Source organism: Diadema antillarum, unplaced genomic scaffold (genome assembly GCF_040938485.1).
Source record: "Diadema antillarum isolate AM-2024a unplaced genomic scaffold, OU_Dant_1.0 scf00000001, whole genome shotgun sequence".
Lineage (NCBI taxonomy): Eukaryota > Metazoa > Echinodermata > Echinoidea > Diadematoida > Diadematidae > Diadema > Diadema antillarum.
The window spans coordinates 2,807,419-2,818,382 of NW_027270890.1; the positions used below are offsets into that span (position 1 = coordinate 2,807,419).

General features: G+C 39.6%; 1 protein-coding gene across 1 annotated transcript in view; it reads right to left on the reverse strand.

Annotated features, from left to right (window-relative positions):
• The window catches only part of LOC139727798 (uridine phosphorylase 2-like), a 119,811-nt gene extending 109,429 nt beyond the window's left edge, over positions 1-10,382 (reverse strand). The window contains exon 1 of the mRNA XM_071638802.1: positions 10,248-10,382. The gene's annotated coding sequence lies outside the window, so the exon portion shown is untranslated. The remainder of the gene's footprint in view (positions 1-10,247) is intronic.
• Between the last annotated feature and the right edge of the window lie 582 nt (positions 10,383-10,964).

A 10,964-nucleotide genomic window follows, 5' to 3' on the forward strand; every position in this document is an offset into this window, starting at 1 on the left:
CCGTCTTGCTGAGCAATCTGAAGATTAATTTTGAACGTTATCATAATGTTGGCCATATTTTGCTTATTTATTAAAAGAAATTGAATTTCACTTAATAATACAGCATGTAAAACAAAAGTCAATTCTATTCAGAAATTTGCGCAAAAGTGTAAATCAGAGCTGTATTATGTGAAAACGTTTAAAACTGTACCATCCCGGAAAGCTGGTTTTATCACTTTTTGACTTTATTTCCCCAAATGAAACTAGCATGTAATAATCTTCAAGTATAATTCTTTATTGATACCATCAGATTAGTGCCCGCGTATGCCCAGTCGAGTAATCTTCATCTTCATTTCAGCATTTTTTCCTCAATTTCTGTTCACGCATCCTTGTGTCTGTACCACCTAGCTTTTATAAGAAGGGATGGCAAAAAGTAATTACCATCACAAAGACATATCTTCCTTTGAAAGTGGCTGGTGATTATGCAATGAGACACGAGTCAATTGTCTTCGCATCGGCTCGGCAGATCCTGTTTGGCACATGCTTCAAATATTTTTGAGCGGCGGCTTCGAACATGGATAAAAGGGAATAACTCTGTTGTTACTCCATCTCTTCAACCTCCTTGGTAGAACACATCAGTGAAAGTTTGAGGAAAATTCGGACAATCGATGCAAAAGTTATGAATTTTTAAAGTTTTGGTGTTGGAAACGCTGGATGAGGAGACTACTAGAGGTTATGATATCATGTGTGGACAACAATAAAGAAAATGTAAAGGGAATTCCACACACATACACACACACACACACACACAAACAAAATCATTTCTGAGCGTAATGAAGCGAGCACTTGACTTACCCCTTTCAGAAAGCAGGAGGAAAACTTACTACCCTCAAAGACATTATTCACCATTTGCAGATTAAACAAAAACCCAGCTTTAGTGCTTCAAATAGTTCTAAAATGTGAGTTAGGGAAACAACCAACGTAAAAATATGAATCAGTGTAGACAATGTTAAGTATTGCTAAATATACAAAATATGAACAATAGTTATTACTAGAACTATCACTCAATGTGACTAATACCCCTACCTACATGTAACAGTGAGGGAGTTAGCTCAACTAGTTATTACTTTGTATGCTTTTTTATCGAAAAAAAACCAACTAGAAACCATGGCAATGTATTGTTCAACATTGAATGAATGTATATTTTGCTCACTGATAGTCACATGTACCATATCTCAAGTCAAGGGTTCGAAACCTGAGGGAGTAAGATAAGCAAATCGGTAATTTCTATGATTTTAATTTAAAAATGTTTTTACTATAGCAACACAATATTTGACATTAACAAAAAATGAAGTTTGCATAACTATATCACAGCAGTCGCATGTGCCATATTTCAAGTCAAATGCTCAAAAGGTGAGAGTTAGCGGAATTCATATCAGAGCATAATTTCATTCAAAATGTTACCATGGCAACACATTTTTGTACAATGATGAAAGATATATATTTGCACATCTAGGTAATACAGTGGTTACATGTGCAAAATTTGAAGCCAAATGCTTAAAAACTGAAAGTTAGCTGAACCAACATTTTTGTGTGATTTTCATTCAAGACATGCTATTTCCACGGCAACACATTGTTCAACAAAGACAAAAGGTGAAGTTTGCACATCTTTATACTATAATGGTCACATGTGCCAAATTTCAAGCCAAATGCTCAAAGACTGAAGGAGTAAACTGAATCCACACTATTTTTGAATGATTTTCATTCAAAATATGCTGTTACCATTGCAACGCATCATTCAACAATGACAAAAGATTAAGTTTGCACATCTATGTTCCATAGTGGTCACATGTGCCAAGACTGAGGGAGTAAGCTGAATCCAAAATATTTTTGTATGCTTTTTAGTGAAAAAAACCGCTAACCATGGCAATGCGTTGTTTAACAATGACGAAAGATAAAGTTTGCATATCTACCTACTATAGCGGTCACATGTACCAAATTTCAAGCCAAGTGCTCAAAGACTGAGTGAGATACCTGAATCCACAGTATTTTTGTACATTTTTCATTCTGGATACACTGTTACCATGGCAACACATTTTTCAACAATGACGAAAGATTAAGTTTGCACATCTATGCACCATTGCTGTCACGTGTGCCAAATTTTAAGCCATATGCTCAAAGACTGAGGGAGTTAGCTAAATCCACAATATTTTTGCACAACTACACATTACATTGATCATATATCCAAAATTTCAACTGAATTGGGATAAAACTGAGAGTAGCTCAATCCACAACATTTTGTTAGATTTCTTTAAAATGTGCTGTTGCCATTGTAATGCATCATGCAATACTAACGAAAATGGTGTTGCGCACATCTTCCTTTGATAGTGGTCACGCATGCCAAATTTGGAGTTAATTGCTGAAAAAAGATGAGAGAGTAGTTCGATCCACAAGTTTTTGAGACGGTATGCAGTTGTCATGGCAATGCATTATGAGACACTAACAAAAAAGATGTCTTGCACATCTACCTTTGATAGAGGTTAAACATGCCAAATTTGGGGTTACTTGCTCAAAAAATGAGAGGAGTTCAATCCACACTTTGCATTTTTTTTAATTTGCCGTTGCCATGGCAATGCATTATGCAATACTAATGAATGTGTCTTGCACATCCACCTTTGATAGCAGGCATACATGCCAAATTTGGGGTCAATTGCTTGAAAATGAGAGAGCAGTTTGATCCACAACATTTTGCAACATTTTTTTAAAAATTTGCCATTGCCATGGCAATGCATTAGGCAATAGTAACAAAAAAGGTGTCTTGCTCATCTTTCTGTGATAGCAGTCAAACATGTCAAATTTGGGGTTAATTGCTCAAAAAATGAGAGTAGTTAGATCCACAAGTTTTTATGAAAATATGCCATTACCAAGGCAACGCATTATGCGATACTAACAAGAAAGGGGTCTTGCACATCTTCTTTTGATAGTGGTCACACATGTCAAATTTGGGTTCGATTGCTCAAAAAATGAGAGAGTAGTTCGATCCACAAGAATTTGCAACAGGGACCGACCGACAGCCCGGCCACCCGACCTCAGAGTGATTCCTATGTACTCAGTACCCCCATTCACACTATGACCCCGTTTCAGTGCAGGGCTGGGCCGAGCCTGGGCCGAGTCGCGGCCGAGCCCGGCCTCAATTGAAAATACTTAGCCCAGCAATTTTGTGCGGACTTTGCCTGGGCTTTTAATTCAAACCTTCCAATATTTTGTCGTAGTGCCGCTCTGCTCGTAAACAAACGACTATTGTTGGGAGTGTGCCGGTTGCAATTTGGTACCGCATTTGGCCCAGTTTGCGTTTAAAGTGAGAAAAGGCCGGGATCGGCCGCAGACGAGACTACCTCCAGAGCTTGGCCAAATGCGCGGCCGATTTTGGTACTGCATATGGCCTTTTGCGGGTTTACAGTGAAATGAAGGCCGAGCCTGGCTCTTTCACTCACTGTAAACGGGGTCCAAGTGTGGGTGGGGGTATAATAAAAGTGTTTCTAGACCTAGCGGTCTACAGTTGCGGTTTAAAGAGAACTAGAAATATCGCTATGGCGACTGGTATGCCTCCGCCATAATGCATGATTCTCCTAATAGGTCTAAATAGTATATGTGGACAATGTGTGATTACATTTTCACAAAATTGGCAAAATATTAGAATGACAAGTTTGTCACAAATGTGTTGAATATTCACCTTCCATGACCTAGGTTTAATTGGATGAATAGGAGAGCATGTATTTGGGATTTAAGGACTTGAACTTGACTTTGACCCATTCATACGTTTATGCATTGAGTAATTTTCAAGGTATGGAGAAAAAGTGCAATTTCTGTATTGAATAGTAAATTGTTACCATTTTCATCTGGACTTTGACCCCAAAATTCTCTAGATAATCACTGCCAGTCAGTACATGTATGTATACTATGTTCCATGAAGATACCTTGAACAATTTCCAAGGTTCAGAGAAAAAAGGTAGTTTTAATATTTTTACTTGACTTTTTGACCTTTGACCTTTGACCTCATGACCCCAAACTTTCACCAGAGAATCTTAATTGGGTAATACATGTTTACAATAAGTTTCAAGAAAATGTCTTCAGGCATTGCATAGATATGGTGGAAATAGTAAAATTTTATGTATTTGACCTCAACCTTTTGACCTTTGACCTTGAGCATGTGCACCCAATAGTTGATAGGCACAACTTCACCCCCTAATACACATACATGCCAAGTTTCATTAGGATGCCTCAAAAGGTTTTGATAGTTACCCTGTCCACAAAATTCATTACGGACGGACGGAAGGACGGACGGACGGACAACCCGAAAACATAATGCCTCCGGCACCACTTCGTGACGGCGGGCATAAAAATAGCGATATTTCCTTATGTCTTTGGTTTTACTGCAAAATTTGTATTTGTAGGATGTTTTGTGATACAACTGACCTACACATATGCATCAAATGTGATAACTCAAACATCACTGCTCCCAATGGTAAACTGTACCTTTAACAATATGTCAGTATCAAGTTGGTGGAGTGTGTAATTTTCATGAAAAATGAATTTCTGTGGAATTCCCTTTATATTTCCTTTATATTGTTGTCCACACATGACGTCATAACCTCTAGTAGTCTCCTCATCCAGCGGTTCCAACACCAAAACTTTAAAAATTCATAACCTTCGCATCGATTGTCCGATTTTCCTCAAACTTTCACTGATGTGTTCTACTAATGTTGTTGCTTTCACTCAATCCACATTTCTTTAGGGGTTTTGGTTGCATTTAAATGAAATTCAAATAAAGAACATGATTAAAAAACTGCTGTGCATTCTTGTATCTTTCTTCTTTCATTTTTTAAGTACTTGTCTATACCTTTCTCTTCCTCTACATTCATTTTTTTTTCTCTCCAACAAACAAATATTTTTTCACCAAGTTCTTCATCAATAAGTTTATCTTACCTTTGTTTTAGTACAATAAAATTTGTTTCCTTCTCTATTCATTTTTTTCTTTAGTTTTCAATCTTTCTCTCCTTTTACTTTCAATGCATCCTTTCCTCCTTTTTTTTTTTTGGAACCCATCTGTCTCTTATTTCTTCCCTTCCTATTTTCTTTTCCTTTTCATTTTAAGGCTATTTCTATCCTATAAATGTATTTTTTCATAATTTTTATTCTGGCCTTTCAGTGCTGTATCGTTGTAGTTTCTATTCCTCCTTTTCCCGTCCTTTCTCTTTTTCCCTCCCCCCATATGCTCTGTTCTCTCTGTCTGTATCTCCTATCTCCTGTCTTTTTCTCTTAAATAAACCTAATCAACCAAATTCCATATTTTGCTATTTTCTGAGATCGACATAAAGTCAAATCTTTTATTCTTATATATCATTCAAACACACACCACACATGCAACACGAAACACTCAACACCTCAATTAAAGGTATAATTAACCATTTGCAGATGAAACAAAAACCAAGCATGAGTGCTTCAAAATAGTTCTATAATGTGAGTTAGGGATAGAAACAACCAATGTAAAAATTTGAACCAGTATAATGGATGTTAAGTATTGTTAAATATACAAAATGTGAACAATAGTTATGATAAAAATGTTTCCAGACTAAACCGTCTACAATTATGGTTTAATGAGAAAAACAGTGATATCTCCTAATATTTTAGGCTTTATTGCTAAAATTTTATATGGTAAAATGTTTTGTGATACAGCTGACCTACACACATGCTTCAAAAATGATATCTTAAACATTTTTAAAATCACTGCTGCCAAAGGTAAACAGGACTCTCTTTAACTGCTTTATAAACAACCAATACCACTACTTGCGCAAGACTTGGGACAAGCTAATTGAGGGACAGGGAAAAAAAGTATGTCTTTTTAAAGATACCATAGGAAAAACTACTGTAGCTGTGATCGCTATGGGATCGCTACATTCAGATCCAATGATTGCCTGTCCTGCTGCATGCGCGCTGCCGTGAGAACATGTTATGTTGATTTTGACGTGAAAATTCATCATTTTGAAGATTTTATTACAGAGACGACAAGCCGAGAGACAAAAAAAGATTTTCACATATATTAATCTGAGCTACAGGAATTCTGGCGCGTAAAGCGCCGATCCGGTGCACATCGGCTGACAACTATGAAGGTTCCACGTCAGACAAACTCATGGTACCGTATTCTGAAAATCTTACGAATTTTCTTCCTAAGTTTGAAAGTTAGGAAGTGCCTAGGAAAGACAGAATGGGTATTCTGAAATTTCTTCCAAGGAACTTAATGCAAATAAGGCCATCCTTATCCCCGCCCACATTCTTCATGCAAAAATCACTAAAATAGCGCCAATCATACGTGAGTCGTTACATCAGGGATTCATCAGTATTTCATAAATATTACATGCGCTTTCTATTCACGTGTTCTGTTAGAGATACATACGCCAATAATTGTTTTTTACCGATTTTCAGTGATACGTAGTATGTTACAAGCGCACATGCATATGTCTGCTAAACATCAGTGGAAAGTTGTCGGTGAATGCGATAGCGGCAACATTTTTGCGAACAATCACTGATATTCCACGCATATTTCATGCATTGTTCGCGTAAGAACTACACAAACTACGCAAAAATTACGTAAAACAGCGTAATAATGCGTAAACTTTTACGCGAAGCCGAGTTTTGAGCTGCTCAAAACCCGGAATCGCGTAAAACGCCGATCCGGCGCACATCGGCTGACAACTACGAAGGTTTCACGTCAGACAAACTCATGAAATGCGCAAATCGCGCATGTATAGCGTAAGGCTCGAATTTGTTACGTGATTCATGTGTTTACGCGATTTTGGGGCAGTGTGACCAGGCCTTGGCCAGGTTTTGAGCAGCTCAAAACTCGGCTTTGCATAAAAGTTTACGCAGTATTGCCCTGTTTTACTAATTTTTGCGTAGTTTGTATAGTTCTTACGCGAACAATGCGCAAAATATGCGTGTAATATCAGTGATCGTTCGTGAAAATGTTGCCGCTATCGCATTCATGTGCGAATCATGCGCGATTCATACGCAGTTCATTAGTGATAAAGCGCAGACTATGCGTGGTTTTCCGTGGACCTCAGTCGTCGCGCACACACACGAATTTGCCCTATTTGGGGCCTTTGCGTGCCTATGCACTGAAAGTGCGTAGTTTGGAAGTGATTTTTGCGTGATCTTTCCGTAGTTCTTGCGCAATTCATCAGTGATTTTCATCGCGTAAATCAGCAAATATTCTCGATGGACAAGCACACACAACCAAATTTCTTGCATGATTCATGCGTTTACGCGACTTTTGGGCAGTGTGGCCAGGCCCTAAAAGAAGAAAACAGTGAAAAAAATGTTTTCTCTCCTCTCACACGTCCCCTTCTTCCTTCTCTCTCTTCCCTCTCCCTCTCTTTCTCCTTTAAGACTTCCATACACTGTATGTACCCCCAGCTAAAATTGTGTGAAAACAGCTCTACGTCGACATTCTAAAAGAGGGCGAAAAGTTTGATGGGGGTTGAGTAAAAAATGGGGCGTGGTATCTTTTTTTTTGGGGGGGGGGGGGGTTATTACTAAAAGAGAAAAAAAGGCAAAAAAAATTTTTTCTCTCCTCTCACACGTCCCCTTCTTCCTTCTCTCCCTCTCTTTCTCCTTCTTTCTGTCTCTCCTTTTCACGATCACCATCTCCAAGTGGAATTCTTGCAATGAATCTGAAATGACAAACATGACATAATAGACAGAGAACACATTTTGCCGAAACTACTGACGGGTCTGGGTCTCGAACTCACTATCATGAGTATCTGAGCCCAGTGCGCTTACGATCGTGCTGCACGATGAGTTGTGATACAGAGGTAATTCCTGAGAAATATACAATGCATCAACTGCTCTATGCTCGCCGTAGATGGCTCTATTTACATACTTTCTTCCAAGTTGTCTGCCTTGTATTGTTTTGCATAATAGGTGCAGTCTCGGCAAATGAAGTTTCACCCCATAACAGACCGATCTCAGACTTCTTCTAGTTTTGACTGTTTGAAAACCATAGAGGGTTTATAGGTGGATAAGAGTCTATGTCACAGGGAATCACATAACTCAGGGGTCCGCGTCACCCTAGGACACTGGGGTCCGCCTAACCCTAGGGACTACAGGATCAACATTACCCTAACACTAACCCTAACTCTAGGACACCGGGGTCCGTGTAACCCTTGGACACCGGGGTCCGCGTCTCCCTAGGATACCGGGGTCAGCGTCACCCTATAAGACTGCGGGATCAACGTTACCCTTACCCTGACCGTAAACCTGTACATGGTCACGGCCGAGTTGTCTAATAATTGTAGTGAGTTAAATTAAGGGCTACACATGTAGTTACCTTCAACCGAGTGACGTACATGCAAACGCATACACACAGCAAAGTACGGTGTCCATCCATCGCATCAGTCTTTGAACTGTAAGTTACATTTAATTCGCTAGCAATTAGAATCCGGTACCATACCATCAGAATTCATCTTTTTCAGGCATAATCGTGATATAGGGCCTATTACATTTTTATAGGTTTTTATTAATTTCTGCCACTATTTCTACCTTTATACAAAGATATAAATGTATTTTATGACTAAATATATATTTTCTTCTTACTTTTTTAAAATAATTTTAGCGGGGGGGGGGGGGGCGGGGAGGGTACATATGGAAGTCTAGCCAATAGGCCCCTACATGTGTGCGCAGCATGTTCCTTTCTCATGCCCATTTCTTTTGCGCATAGATCTATAAAGTACATCAGTTCGGGAAACCCACTCACAAGGGGGGCCCCTCCTTATAAGTAACCTGTCCCCCTTATAAGTAACCCCGTCCCCCTTATAAGTAACCCCCGGGGCACCCCTTATAAGGAGTCTCCACGCTTTTTTGCAATGCAACGCGAAAATGAAAGGACTGTGGCAATTCGCTTGATTAATTATGTCCATAAAGCTTCACAAGTTTCCTAGTTACTCACAAAATTTGAGCAAAATCGGTTTAAGGCATCATATCTAAAATCATGGATTTAAATGCGATGTCAAACGACCCATGCGAATGCTGAAATGCGAGCGATTACTGGCGTGAGTGTCGCCAGGCGCGGCGGCGCGGCAATGCTTGAGTGCAGACGTGGCGACTGAGTAACGTACTCAGTCGCCACGTCTGCACTCAAGCATTGCCGCCCCGCCGCGACTGGCGACACTCACGCCAGTAATCGCTCGCATTTCAGCATTCGCATGGGTCGTTTGACATCGCATTTAAATCCATGATTTTAGATATGATGCCTCAAACCGATTTTGCTCAAATTTCGTGAGTAACTAGGAAACTTGTGAAGCTTTATGGACATAATCAAGCGAATTGCCGCAGTCCTTTCATTTTCGCGTTGCATTGCAAAAAAGCGTGGAGACTCCTTATAAGGGGTGCCCCCGGGGTTACTTATAAGGGGAGATTAAATTTCTCCTGCCCTGGCTCTGTGTCTCCCGCTTGTATGGCTATGTAGATGCCAGTCAATTTCATAATGCACATGCATATGTCTAGCATCTGCACATGATATATGAAATGAAGTTTTATTACGCTAAAATATATGATTTGATTAATTGAATTATTACTTACTTTATAGTGCCATCGTATGTTGAAAATAAGCCTGAGATAGCGCGAGAGAGCATCTATAGAACCCTATAATGACCCAGGGGACTTCCCACTTCACATCAAGTTGGAGTCTCCTGTTTGCGAGGGGTTCAGGCGGGAGAATCTCCAGATCAGGATGCTTGGGGTTGGAGTCTCTGTGACAGTGCATTCTAACATCTGTTAGAATACCAACTTCTCCCTAAAGCCTAACGTTAGGGCCTTTAAGTTAGAATTTTGCATTTATATCTTAATATCCTCATTCATTGCATTTCTTCCTAAGTTTTTTCCTAAGTTTAGGAAAAAAGTTAGGAAACACTTAGGAAGAAACTTAGGAAGATTTTCAGAATACCGCTTTGGAAAAAATCTTGACTTAGGAAGAAATTTCAGAATACCACCCTTAACGTTAGAGTCTGACTTTCACTGTTTACGATCCCCCTAGCTCCGGCGCGGTGGCCACGGGATTCAGCGAGACGCCAAACGTAGTCTCCGCCGAACATATCCGCGATGATGCAGACTCTATCTTTCGGTCAAGAGTGGAGACTACACTCTATTCGTAAATTGGGTTTTGGGCACAGATGATATCAATAATAACAGACATTTAAGTCATTGATACTTACGAAAACTTCGATAAACTTCGATAAAAAGAAAGAACGACCGTTGCTACTCTCAGAATGCACAACACAAAAAAGCTTCTACTCCGCTCCGACTCTCGAGCTCTCGTACTCGGTCCTGGATTTGTTCCCGGTCCCCCCTGCCTGCTGAACGCAAATGGACGACGCGACGTACGTGCGTGTATGCCGGGTGGCGATTTTCGGGTGTAAACAAAAGAGTACTGTATAGAGCGCACGCAGTGCGCTTCTATACTCTTCGGTGTAAATAGTGGAGCGGCATAGCCGAACAATTGTGCATTTTGTGATAAAAGCACCAAATTTCGTACACAGGTTGACAATCACGTTCAGATTAAATTTAGATATTGGGCCATCGCAGAGCGGGTTGTTAGCGCTCTCAACGTCCATGGCAGCCATTTTTCAAAATGGCTGCCATAAATGCCATGTTTTTGCAAAATTTGCTAATTTTAGGAGAGAAAAGTCACTAAGATTTTGGTTACAAATGGGAAATTACATTCAAAATAAATCTAGATATTGGGCCATCGGAAATAGCGCCCTCAACGGCCATGGCAGCAATTTTTCAAAATGGCCGCCATAAATGCCATTTTTTCAAAATATTTGCTAACTTCAGAAGGGAAAGCTAGTACTATTTTGCAAACAAGGGGGAAATTACATTCAAAATAAATTTAAATATTTGGCCAGTGTTAATTGCGCCCTCAACGTCCA